The sequence below is a fragment of the Sciurus carolinensis genome, chromosome 4 (genome assembly GCF_902686445.1).
Source record: "Sciurus carolinensis chromosome 4, mSciCar1.2, whole genome shotgun sequence".
In the NCBI taxonomy this organism is placed as follows: Eukaryota; Metazoa; Chordata; class Mammalia; order Rodentia; family Sciuridae; genus Sciurus; species Sciurus carolinensis.
The window spans coordinates 63,558,671-63,572,324 of record NC_062216.1 but is presented as its reverse complement, the minus strand read 5'-3'; the positions used below and the strand labels follow the sequence as shown (position 1 = coordinate 63,572,324).

Here is a 13,654-nt window from a genome sequence, read left to right as displayed (position 1 = left end):
TACCCAGATATTCTTGGATCTCCTCTAATTGTAATTTTTCAGGAGCTATCGTTAGTCCTCTCTTTTCTAATGCTTGAGTTATAAATTGTAATGCTTCTAACAAAACTTCTTTTTCTGGATGGCAAATAAGTATGTCGTCCATATAGTGATAAATCAACAATCTCTTAAACTTTTGTCTAGTAGTTGTTAACGCTTTATCTACGTATATTTGACATATAGTAGGACTGTTAGCCATACCTTGAGGCAACACAGTCCATTCGAATGTCTGGTCAGGCTGAGTGTGATTAAGAGAGGGCAAAGTAAAGGCAAATCTCCAACAATCATTTTTGTGTAAGGGTATAGAGAAAAAGCAATCTTTTAAATCCAGAATAATAGTAGGCCAATTTTTTGGTAGTGCAGTAACAAGAGGGAGTCCACATTGGACGGGTCCCATAGGGTACATTTGTTTGTTTATGGCTCTTAAATCATGTAATAACCTCCATTTTCCTGATTTTTTCTTTGTTAAGAATATTGGAGTATTCCAAGGAGAGGTAGAATGTTGTAAATGACCTGCTTGTACCTGCTCTTGTACTAACTTATGAGCTGCCTCTAGCTTTTCTTTTGTTAGGGGCCACTGTGGAATCCAGCGAGGCTTATCATCTTTCCATATTATAGGGATTGATGGTTTATCAGTGGCCCCTAGGAAAAACCCAATCCATGAGAATCATTTTTTGGTGGAAGTAAAGGCAGTGGTTGGGTAGATCCTTGGCTATGTCTTCCTAATCCTTTTTTATCATCATAGTTCATATTTTGTAACATATTTCTTACAGGAGTCCCTTGGTAAATCTGGTCAGTGGTGAGTTTCATATCCATTTGCTGCAGGACATCTCGTCCCCATAGGCTAATAGGAACATTACAGACATATGGCTGAAATATTCCTGTGTGTCCCTCTGTATCTTTCCACGATAATGAGGAAGCACTTTGATTGGGGCTCTCTGCTACTCCTAAGCCTCTCAAGCTCTGAGCTGCTGTGATCAATGGCCAGTGCTTTGGCCAGACCATTGCACTGATAATACTTTTGTCTGCTCCCGTATCTAATAAACCTGTAAATTCCATATTTCCCACTTTTAATTTTAGGAGGGGCCTCTGTTCCATATCCATAGTAAGGTTTATTAAAGTGGTTCCTGTTGATCCAAAACCTCCTTGTCTTTTATTTGTATTTTCACTGGGCCACAAGGAATGTCGACTGGGCAATATAAGCATTTGTGCAATGCGATCCCCTGGAGAGATGACCGTAATTCCTTTTGGTGAAGAGACCAAGGCTTTTATTTGTCCAGTGAAATCAGGATCAATAACCCCTGGGTGTACTATAAGTCCTTTTAGTGTTGAGGAACCTCTACCTAGTAATAGTCCTACACTATTCTGTGGGATTTTTTCATGCCAATCAGTATCAATCATCTGCACCCCCATATCTGGGGTTAGTATGAGTCTGGAGGTGGCACAGATGTCCAATCCGGCACTTCCTGAGGTGGCTCTGCGCTCCCCTTCTCTGTGGGAGGATACCACCGTCAGGGAACTTGTTGAATTACCCCGTATATTTGTTGCGGGCCCCGGGGAGGGCCCTGTCTCCCGTTTTTTTGAAGTTCAGGATTCGACCCTAGGAAATTATCCTCCCTATCTCTAATAGGCTGACAGGCACCACTCCAATGACTTCCTCTTCTGCATCTTGGACATAGCCCTGGGGCATAAGGTGTAACAGATTTTACTATAGTTATCTCTTATCTTTTGTTAGGGCATTATCTCCTTGCTGCTGATTTTGTGCATCTATTGAAGCGTATTGGCCTTCTCCTATTAACATTTCTATCGGGAAACCTTGCCACTATGTTTCTGCAAGCAGTTTCAACAGCTATTTCTTGCCACTGAGCTTCCCCAATTAGCCATTGTTCTCCAGATAACACTGCTCTGCATACCTGTTTCCAAATAGTCTTAACTGCCTCTTTAAAGTTTTTCTAATGGTTGATGGTATCTCCATTTGCTCTTCAAATATGGGCAGGTTCTACAAATTTTGAAGCTCTTTTTATTAGGCTTAGGTTTCTCCTACCTTTTCCCCTTGTTCTTAAGTTTTCACTACCACTTGGTTATTCCTTTTGGGGGTTCTTTATGTAAGACTTAGTTCCCCTTTTTCCCTTGTTCTTAGATTTTTTGAGCAATTATTTTCTAGGCCACCACCACTCAATCTTTCCTCACTTTATTCTTTTTAAGCGTTCTTTTCTGTTACTATTAGATCCTGTTCATGAAGATCCCCCTTGTGGCACACTGAGCAGCTTTTCTTACTTTAACTGTTTTTTTTTTTTTTTTTTTTTTTCCTCAATGGTGTCCCATTGTTTTTTAATAGTTCCCTGAGGGGTTGCTGCATTCAGACCCTATTGTTACTAATTTGAATAGCTTTAGTTTTGGCAATTACAATAACAAACAGTGGCCTAGCTGCCAGGAGCAACGAAATTACTGAAGGGAAAACTATCAAGTGCGCATTAAAATTTTTATAGCGGCTTTTCACGTACTACCTAATTGGACCGCTCCAAGCGTGTTTCTACTTTCACTTTAATTAGACCGCGTTCCACGCGCCAGGACCGCTGATGGAGTGTCCCGATACCCCCCCGACCCGCGTTCTACGCCTTAGGATTCCGGTACCCTTCAACCCGCGTTCCACGCGTCAGGACCGCTAATGGCGCATCCCGATACCCGCGTTCCACGCGTCAGGACCCCAATACCTTTCAACCCGCGTTCCACGCGTCAGGACTCCTGATACCTTTCAACCGGACCGCACTCTGCGTGTCCCCAGGATCGCCAATGGCGCATCCTGACACCCTTTAACTTTTTTATAACCGGTTCAACTTGTATACAAAAAAAAATTCTTTCAAATATCTTACCTTGTTTTCTTTTATAAGGCCTTCATCTTCCCGGGTTTCGGCACCAGTTATCGGGTCCCCTCTGGCCGCAGAGAGAGACACGACAAATGTCTGAAGCTTTGGAAGTTTATTGTGCACAGTTCCTCACCTACGCTTCTCTTACCCCTAGCTTCTGCGCACTCCCAGCTTCCCTTTTCCCAGCTTCTTCCACTCCCGCGTACTCCCTCCTTCCAGCTCAGCTCCAGCCGCTGCTGCTGCTGCTGCTGCCACCGCCGTCGCTTCTTCCACTTCTTCCGTTCCGTTCCCCCTCACTCTCCCACCCACCAGGCTTATATACACTTCAATCAATCAGGGGAGAGTACACGAGATAAACGCGGACAGCTGCAGGCACAGGATGGGTACACGAGGGGGGCATGCTCTAGTCACATCGTTAACTAGCCAATCATTGGAATTCGCTGGTTGTTTACTGTATAGCTGGCCGCTTTTGGCTCAGCGTCAGGCGCCATCTTGACCATGCCCAAGGCTGGGGGTCCCGGAAACCCCCACAATCCATGTGCTTTCCAGTTGTAAAAACTTGAGCAAATTATTGAATCTCTCCAAACTTCTATTTGTTCTTGGTTAAAATGGGAAAAATCGGGTGGGAAGGGTGGGGGGAAGAAAAAAATAACAGAATGAGACAAACATCATTACTATGTAAATGTGTGATTACACAAATGGTATGACTCTACTTCAGAGAAACAAGTTGTACCCCATTTGTTTACAATGAATCAAAATAAATAGATAAAAAAATAAAAAAATAAAATGGGAACAATAAAAATATCATCTTGGAACTATTAGAGAAGGGGAATGGGGAGAGGGAAGGAGAGAGAAAAGGGAGGGCAACAGAGTAGAAGAGAGTGTGGATGTGATCAAACCATGACATATATTGGTATGGAAATGCACTGTAAATCTATTAATCTGTACAATTAATATGTGTTCATAATTATAATTTTTAAAAACAACTATGATTTATTGTCCCCAAATTCTTACCTTACAAGATTACTGTGATAATTAGATAAGATAGCATAATGTTGTGAGCAAGAATCTGGAGCTTATTAAGCATTCAATGTTAGCTTCTTTCAGAACAAAGAGAATTCATACAGTCACAGAACTTTTCCATTGAATGTGTTGTATTATTTAATCCAGTGGTTCTGAACTTTGGGACACTACAGATGGCTTTAGGACTGATGACTCCCATGAGAACCCTCTAAACAGAAAAAGTAAACATATACAAAAAAATTATCATTGTCAGCACCGAGGTTTAAAAAAAAAAAAAAAAACTTCCATTGCATCCAACATTTTCCAACATACAGATAAGGAAATGGGAGCTTAAACCAAATGACTTTGCCCCCAACTCAGAGCTTTGTAGTCAAGTCAACCAGGTTCAAATCCTATCTATGCCAACATTCTAGTTGTGTAACCCAAATAAAGTTATTTAACCACCCTGGCCCTCAATTTCTTTATCTGTAAGGTACAGGGAAGAGACTTCCTTTGAATGATTATTAAGAAGTATATGAAGAAATGAACTTGATATGTGTAATATTTGCAAGTCCTCACATATATAACAATCTTTTCCTCTCTTCTTTCAACTTAATGCTTTGTTAACCTATATTTCCAAAAAGTGAAGTCCTTAAACTTTCTTATATTTGGAATCATCCCCAGATACCACCATAGAGTATTGGTAGTTACCCTCAGGCATCAGCCTATAGGGTAGTCCACAATATCCATGTAGGGGAAGGGCAACATACTTGGGAATTCTTTTTATAAAACATAAGACCAGAGTATAACTCCATGGTAGTGTGTGTGCTTAGCGTGCATGAGGCCCTGAGTTCAATTCCCAGCACTGGAACACAAACAAACAAACATCCAAAAACCCCTAGACATCCCCAAACCTTATGTGCCATGCTCTGTAGCCAGAGTTCATGTACCTCTACCTAGCCTAATCCAAGAAGCATTAACCCAAGCCTGTTCCCTCTAGCCTGACTCACCAATCCTCTGCCCTGGATGCTTACCAACTTTCATATGTGGTTCAGTACTAAATCATTACTCTCTTTGCCTACCATGTAGTGACCCTGGGCATAGTTATTAACTGCATCCTCCTTTTCTGTGATCAGCTGCTCTAGATGGAAGAGCTGGCAGTAGATTTCTGCCCAAGCCTCATCTACAAAGAGGGGGACCATTAGGTCCTACCACCTGATTTCCAGAGGAGAAACCTACCTCTCCATTAGACTATCACATGATACCCTTCTGGCTTTGGTGTTGCGGGATTAAGCCCGGGGCCTTATGCATGCTAAGCACACACTCTACCACTGGGTCACACGCCCAATTTGAGACATGTTTTATAATGGCTTTTAAGTAAAGTTGTGCTCCAGGTACTAGAAGAGCAGGAACCTTTGAGAGGCTTTCAAGGGGGCTCTACTTACCTCCAAGGTCCACACAGATAGGGTACGAGGCAAATGAAGATTCATTAGCTCCACCTACATCACCTCTTCTCTTTGGGATCCCTCTACTCCACTTTAGGGAAATCAATCAAGTAAGCATTCACCTGGGAAGTTGACCCTCACCTTTTGCATTTGTACAAAACATCCAGAGGGTGGAGTACCTTTCATTTGTTGCCACTAGAAACCACTACCCAGGCTTATAAGCATTTTTCCAGATATCTCTGTGCAACTTGTCCATCCCTTGCTTGATGAGCCAGCCTTAAAGCTTTGGAAATTCTGCTGTGTAACTGAGGAATGGCCCAGAGATCAGACTCGGTAGAATTGACATTATTGGGTATGGGAGAGGATTGGGAATAGAAAAGATTGAGCAGTGGGAAATCTGCCTTGACTTCCTGTGTGTTTACCTACATCTGAATGAGGTTCATTCTAGAAAAGTACAACACCTGGCTGTGAATGTGCTTGCTTTCTTATCAGTTTGTGTGTGAGGTACTTCAAGGTTAGACCAGTCCTGTGAGAACAAACTTCAATTACTATAGAATCAGAAACGTATACTGTGGAAAAATGACTAATTATGGGTTTCTTATAATTTTGAAAATTATTTAGGTTTTTAAAAAAATTCTTAGTATTTAGTAAAAATCTTGGCTATTTCAGACTGTCTCAGCAGACTTAAGGGGCACTTTACATCACACAAATTAGGATTCTTCAATCTGTAGTACAAGATTCCCCAAGGAGCTGACAGAAGTCATAAAGTTTCCTTGTGAGACAGGCCTGCACTGGAGATCAGAGCTAGGCTTGGCCTTGGCAGGTTGGTGGTGGAGATCCACACAGGACCAAAAAGATTTTTAAGGTGTAATTAAAAAAATTTTTTTGTTGCATTCTTTTAGAATGCCTTAAGCACCTCTTCTCTTGCCATTAGTGAAAGATATTGGTGTTCCTGTTGCTTTTCTGTGGAACTTTCTGTTTGGCTAGGAAGCAGCGTCCACCTGTCCCACTGTTGAACAAGGTAAAGGATGGATGGTTAGGCTGCAGAATTTCTGTAATTGTTGCTTAAATTGATCCTTACTCATCATGCTTCCCATTGATAAATGAGCATTCCTCCTCAAATTTACTAATCACCCTTCCCATCTTAAAAACTGCTGTGTCTATAATTTTATTTAAACAATCTTTCATTAAACAAACAAAAACACAAGCACAAGCTACTTTTGGTTACAAATGTTCATGTTCCAAGCAAATAACATGGACAAAGGAGGTATATGAGGCTGTAGTCATTAATGCAGGCTGCCTGTGCCTGAGGTTTGCTTTCTGCTGTGCACATGTTCTATTTCAGATTTTACTACGTCTCACAGCTGTAAAAATCAAAAAGATCATATATAGAATATTCCATCCATCAATGAGTGGATTCACTTTCTTCTCAGCAGCACATGGAACCTTCTAGAAAATAGACCATATGTTATGACACAAAGCAGCCCTTAGGAAATGCAAAAAAATAGAGATACTGCCTTGTGTTCTATCAGATCATAATGGACTGAGAGTTGAAATCAATGACAAAATAAAAAACAGAAATTACTCCAACACCTGAAGACTAAATAATATGCTATTTAATGAAATATGGATAACAGAAAACATCAGGGAAGAAATAAAAAATATTCTTAGAGGTCAATGAGAATGACAATACAACATATCAAAATATCTGGACACTATGAAAGCAGTACTAAGAGGAAAATTCATTGCATGGAGCACATTCAAGAAAAGAATGAAAACTCAACAACTAAATGATCTAACATTACAGCTCAAAGCCCTAGAAAAAGAAGAACAGAATAACAGCAAAAGTAGTAGAAGACAGGAAATAACTAAAATCAGAGCTGAAATCAATAAAATTGAAACAAAAGAAACTATTCAAAAAATTGACAAAACAAAAAGTTGGTTCCTTGAGAAAGTAAACAAAATAGACAAAACCTTAGCTACACTAACAAAGAGGAGAGAGAAAACTCAAATTACTAAAATTCGTGATGAAAAAGGAAATATCATGACAGACACCACTGAGATACAGAACATAATGAGAAGCTACTTTGAAAATCTGTATTCCAACAAAATAGAAACTACCGAAGACATTGACAAATTTCTAGAGACATATGCTCCTCCCAAACTGAACCAGGAGGACATACACAATTTAAACAGATCAATATCAAGCAATGAAATAGAAGAAGCTATTAAAAATCTACCATCCAAGAAAAGCCCAGGACCAGATGGATTCTCAGTCGAGTTCTACGAGACCTTCAAAGAAGAACTCATTCCAATACTTCTCGAAGTATTCTAGGAAATAGAAAAGAAGGGTACCCTACCGAACTCATTCTATGAAGCTAATATCACCCTCATATCCAAACCAGGAAAAGACACATCAAGGAAAGAAAATTTTAGACCAATATCCTTGATGAATATAGATGCAAAGATCCTTAACAAAATATTGGCAAACCATATCCAAAAACATATTAAGAAAATTGTGCACCACGATCAAGTGGGGTTCATCCCTGGAATGCAAGGATGGTTTAACATCCGTAAATCAATAAACCTAATCCATCATGCCAATAGACTTAAGGATAAGAATCATATGGTTGTTTCCATTGATGCAGAAAAAGCATTCAACAAAATACAACACCCCTTCATGCTCAAAACACTAGAAAAAATAGGGATAGTAGGAACATACCTGAACATTGTAAAGCTATTTATGCTAAGCCCATGGCCAACATCATTCTTAATGGAGAAAAACTGAAACCATTCCCTTTAAAAGCAGGAACAAGACAGGGATGTCCTCTTTCACCACTTCTATTTAACATTGTCCTCGAAACTCTAGCCAGAGCCATTAGGCAGACCAAAGAAATTAAAGGGAAACGAATAGGAAAAGAGGAACTTAAGGTGTCACTATTTGTGGATGACATGATTCTATATTTAGAGGATCCAAAAACCTCCTCCAGAAAGCTTCTAGACCTCATCAATGAATTCAGCAAAATAGCAGGCTATAAAATCAACACGCATAAATCTAAAGCATTTTTATACGCAAGCGACGAAATAGCTAAAAGGGAAATGAGGAAAACAACTCCATTTGCAATAGCCTCAAAAAAAAAAAAAAATACTTGGGAATCGATCTAACCAAAGAGGTAAAAGATCTCTACAATGAAAACTATAAAACATTGAAGAAAGAAATTGAGGAAGACCTTAGAAGATGGAAAGATCTCCCATGTTCTTGGATAGGCAGAATTAATATTGTCAAAATGACCATACTACCAAAAGTGCTATACAGATTCAATGCAATTCCAATTAAAATCCCAATGACGTACCTTACAGAAAGAGAGCAAGCAATCATGAAATTCATCTGGAAGAATAAGAAACCCAGAATAGCTAAAGCAATCCTTAGCAGGAAGAGTGAAGCAGGGGGTATCACAATACCAGACCTTCAACTATACTACAAAGCAATGGTAACAAAAACAGCATGGTATTGGCACCTAAATAGACAGGTAGATCAATGGTACAGAATAGAGGACACGGACACAAACCCATATAAATACAATTTTCTCAACCTAGACAAAGTTGCCAAAAATATGCAATGGAGAAAAGATAGCCTCTTGAACAAATGGTGCTGGGAAAACTGGAAATCCATATGCAGCAGAATGAAACTAAACCCTATCTCTCACCCTGCACAAAGATCAACTCAAAATGGATCAAGGACCTTGAAATCAGACCAGAGACCCTGCATCTTATAGAAGAAAAAGTAGGTCCAAATCTTCAACTTGTTGGCTTAGGATCAGACTTCCTTAACAGGACTCCCATAGCACAAGAAATAAAAAGCAAGAATCAACAACTGGGATAGATTCAAACTAAAAAGCTTTCTCTCAGCAAAGGAAACTATCAGTAATGTGAAGAGAGAGCCTACAGAGTGGGAGAATATCTTTGCCACTCATACTTCAGATAGAGCACTAATCTCCAGAATCTATAAAGAACTCAAAAAACTCAACACCAAGAATACAAATAACCCAATCAACAAATGGGCTAAGGATATGAACAGATGCTTCACAGAAGAAGATCTACAAGCAATCAATAAACATATGAAAAAATGTTCACCATCTTTAGTAATAAGAGAAATGCAAATCAAAATCACACTAAGATTCCATCTCACCCCAGTTAGAAAGACAATTATCAAGAATACAAGCAACAATAGGTGTTGGAGAGGATGTGGGGAAAAAGGTACACTCATACATTGCTGGTGGGGCTGCAACTTAGTGCAGCCACTCTGGAAAGCAGTGTGGAGATTCCTTAGAAAACTTGGAATGGTACCACCATTTGATCCAGCTATCCCACTCTTCGGCCTATATCCAAAGGACTTAAAATCAGCATACTACAGAGATACAGCCACATCAATGTTCATAACTGCTCAATTCACAATAGCCAGACTGTGGAACCAACCTAGATGTCCTTCAATTGATGAATGGATAAAGAAACTGTGGTATATATATACAATGGAATATTACTCAGCTATAAAGAATAATAAAATCATGGCATTTGCAGGCAAATGGATGAAATTGGAGAGTATCATGCTAAGTGAGATAAGCCAATCTCAAAAATCCAAAAGACAAATGATCTCACTGATAAGCGGATGATGACACATAATGGGGGGTGGGAGGGGGGCAAGAATGGAGGAGGGAGGGACTGTATAGTGGGAAAAGAGAGGTGGGAGGGGTGGGGTGGAAGGGGAAAAATAACAGAATGATTCAAACATCATTACCCTATGTGAATGTATGATTATGCAAATGGTATGCTGTTACTCCATGTACAAACAGAAACAATATGTATCCCATTTGTTTACAATAAAAATAAATTTTAAAATAATTGTAAACATCTTCAGCAAAGATGGAATGATTTATAATGCTATATTGTATTTGTTTAATGACTTAACTTTGAAATTAAAAGAATCTTAAAACTGCATTTATTCATGAAGAAAAAAGTCTGAGTTCTTTTCAATCAATAAATCATGGGATTAAAACATTTATAAAATTTATTAGTCCTAATTAAAAAGATTCAGAATTAAAGTCCTCAGAAGAATAGTAAAAAAGTTATCCAAACTTCAAAATTCAGAGTTAGCCTTCTCTTTATGGAATTAATAAAAAAAATTGCAAAATACTTTGAGCCTGAGTACCTAAATCGATAAGGGTGTCAATATTTATCTTACTTTCAAATTAATGAATGATATAATATTTTCTAAATAAACATTGCTGCTTGACTCCTCTAAAAAAATCAAAAAGATCAAACTGCCTCAGAAAAAACACTGAACCTATTACTTGTTTTCAGGCAATAACTTCAAGTTTTTGTTCTAAGGAAACCATTGTTTTGATAGCTGTTTGTGGGGTTTGTTTATGAAAAGACTTTTTGTGTTGTTGCTATTTTACAAAGTTGCAATTTTCCAGAGGTTGTTTTAGGGAGTTGCTAGGATGAGTGATGTGTATATAGATAGACTTTAAGCTTACCAAACATCCTCAGTTAAAAACACTGTGAAGGAATGGAGGAGAGGGATGTCTTGATATCTTTTAGAACTGAAGAGTAGTTTTGTAAATGTATGATAGTTTTATAAATATTTAATGCTAGTTTCTTATCTAGCTATCATTTGTACAGTATGGATTTGACCCTCAAAAACCCAACCGAGGGCTGGAGTTGTGGCTCCGTGGTAAAGCATTTGCCTGGCATGTGCAAGGTCCTGGGTTTGATACTCAGCACCACATATAAATAAAATAAAATAAAATAAAACAAAATATCCATTGACAACTTAAAATAAAAAAAAAGAAAGAAAGAAACAGCCGAACTTCATGGAGAAATTGTACTGAGATCTCTATCCATACTATTTTTTTTCTCATCATCAAAGTGATACATTGTTATTAAGGAAGATGGGGAGGTATATGGAAAATTAGAACACACATCACTCAATAACCTGTTACTAGTAACTTTATCTATGTAATTTTTTTCTTTGCATACTTTATTTAGTTGTTGGTTTTGTGTATGTATAAAGTGTTGAGCTAATTTTTCATGACAGAATCACAGAAATAAGTTTCTACATGGTTATAGTAATCTCAGACATGGATTTTAGGATTTTAGGATTTTGCTTGATATTCCAGGTAGCCCAGTAGTGTTCATCGTATGTTTCCTGAGCTCTGAGCAAGACTCAAGCGTGCACCAGCTGGAAGGTCAGGTTAAGGGAAGGGAAGGAGAGCTATAACCAATTCTGTTTTATTTATTTTACATGCAGTATTATGATTCTGGGCAAGATTTTATTTGAAGAAAGGGTTTAAAAATTTTGAAAACTATCCTCTAGTAATTTACTTATTAATTCTCATTTATGTGTATATATGTACACATATATACAGATGTAAATATTTGTTATTATAGATACTATTGCTAATATTGTTTCATGTACAAAGATTTTTCTTTATGTATAATTATTTTCTTAGGGTATATTTTTCCAAAATTAACTTTCTGGGTTAAAAGTTGACCTTATTAAGTTTATTTTTTAATATATAAAGTATTTATTAATTTTGGTGCATAACTTTAAGATTTTCAGAAAATAGACTATTACAGAAAATAACATTATGGAATACCCTCTTATACTCCTTTTTTTGGGGGATGTGGGGGCTCAAATAAGGTCTTTTAATTTATTTTTTATGTTCTAATTAGTTATACATGATAGTAGAATGCACTTTGATACTTCATACATAGATGGGAATATAATTTCTCATTCTTCTGCTTGTACATGATGTAGAATCCCATTAGTCATATAGTCATATATGTATGTAGGGTCATAATGTCTGATTCATTCTACTATCCTTCCTACCCCCAAACCCCCTCCCCTCCCTTCACTCCCCTCTACATAGTCTAAAGTAACTCTATTCTTCCCTAGCCACAGCCCCTATTGTGAATTAGCATTTGCATATCAGAGAAAACATTTGACCTTTGATGTTTTGGGGATTGGCTTATTTTGCTTAGCATTATATTCTCCAGCTCCATCCATTTACCAACAGATGCCATTATTTCATTCTTCTTTAAGGCTGAGTAATATTCCATCATGTATATATATGACATTTTTCTTTATTCAGTCCTGTGTGTGCCAGACATGCTGACTGAGAAAACTGATAGCAAGATAACCTTCTGGTAAACACGGACAGTGAAAAAACGGAGCGAAAAAACAGCAGAGCGAAGGTTCCAGGACTGCGGGCAGTTTCTCTAAGGAGGGACAACCTAAGGAGACTCGTCTGTGAAGGGTGAGGCTCCCAGGCCCAGGAGGTAGGTCCGGACCCCTGGGAACGATGCCTGGGAAGGCTGCCTTGCCCAGGCGGCAAGACACCCCTCCCCCCGCCGGAGTAGTGAACTCAGAAAGCAGGGAACTTTGCAGAGGAGGCCGTGCAGCACACCGCTTGGTTTTGGAGAAATCTGCTGGGGCTCTGGCGGCTGCCAGAGAAAGAGTTGGGCAACGAGCTATTTGGACTCAGCAACTGCCTGAACAACGGGGAGGGGGCTGTCCTGAGGAGGTGGAGGTGTGCAGTGAGTTGCTTGGTCTCCAAGCGCCCACACAGAACACCGGGTGGCTGCCGGAGGAAGAGACGAGTGGCGGGTCACTGGGGCTTGGAGCATATGTACGAGGCTCCAAGTGACTGCCCAGAGGAGGGGTGGCATAGCCAGGATATTAGGTGCAAAGCACGGTCCGGTCTGGGGACCTAGGCACCTTTTCTTGAAAGAGCTACACAGAGACAAGCTGAGGGGCAGAGTGAAGGTTCCAGGACTGCGGGCAGCTCTCTGAGGAGGGGCTACCTAAAGAGACTCGTCTGCAAAGGGCAGGGCTCCCAGGCCCAGGAGGTAGGTCCAGGCCCCGGGGAACATTGCCTGGGAAGGCTGCCCTGCCCAGGCGGTAGTTGTGGACTGAGGGGAACCTCTAGGAGGGGAACTGACCAGCGAGACCTCCCCACCGGGTGAGTCTTCCCTGCTGGGTGAGGTTTTCCCAAAAGGACGGTAAAAACCAGAGACACAGGCACAAACAGGCCTGGCCTCAGCCCGCAGCCTAGTTCCCCTTTGGATGACCATTGGTCAACAAGTAGAGGCACCTCTGTCCCACTATCAGGGAATATACTCCACCTGAGGGTCACCACCCCTAGAGAGGCAGCTTCCTAGGGGAACACCGCAGTATCAACTTCCTCTAAGACTTCAGGCTACTGAAGGATAAGAGGGGATACACTAGCAATCTTCAGGGACATT

General features: G+C 39.7%; 1 pseudogene; it reads right to left on the bottom strand.

The window, feature by feature from the left end:
* The window catches only part of LOC124982719 (tubulin alpha-4 chain-like), a 78,638-nt pseudogene that overhangs the window by 8,463 nt on the left and 56,521 nt on the right, over positions 1-13,654 (bottom strand).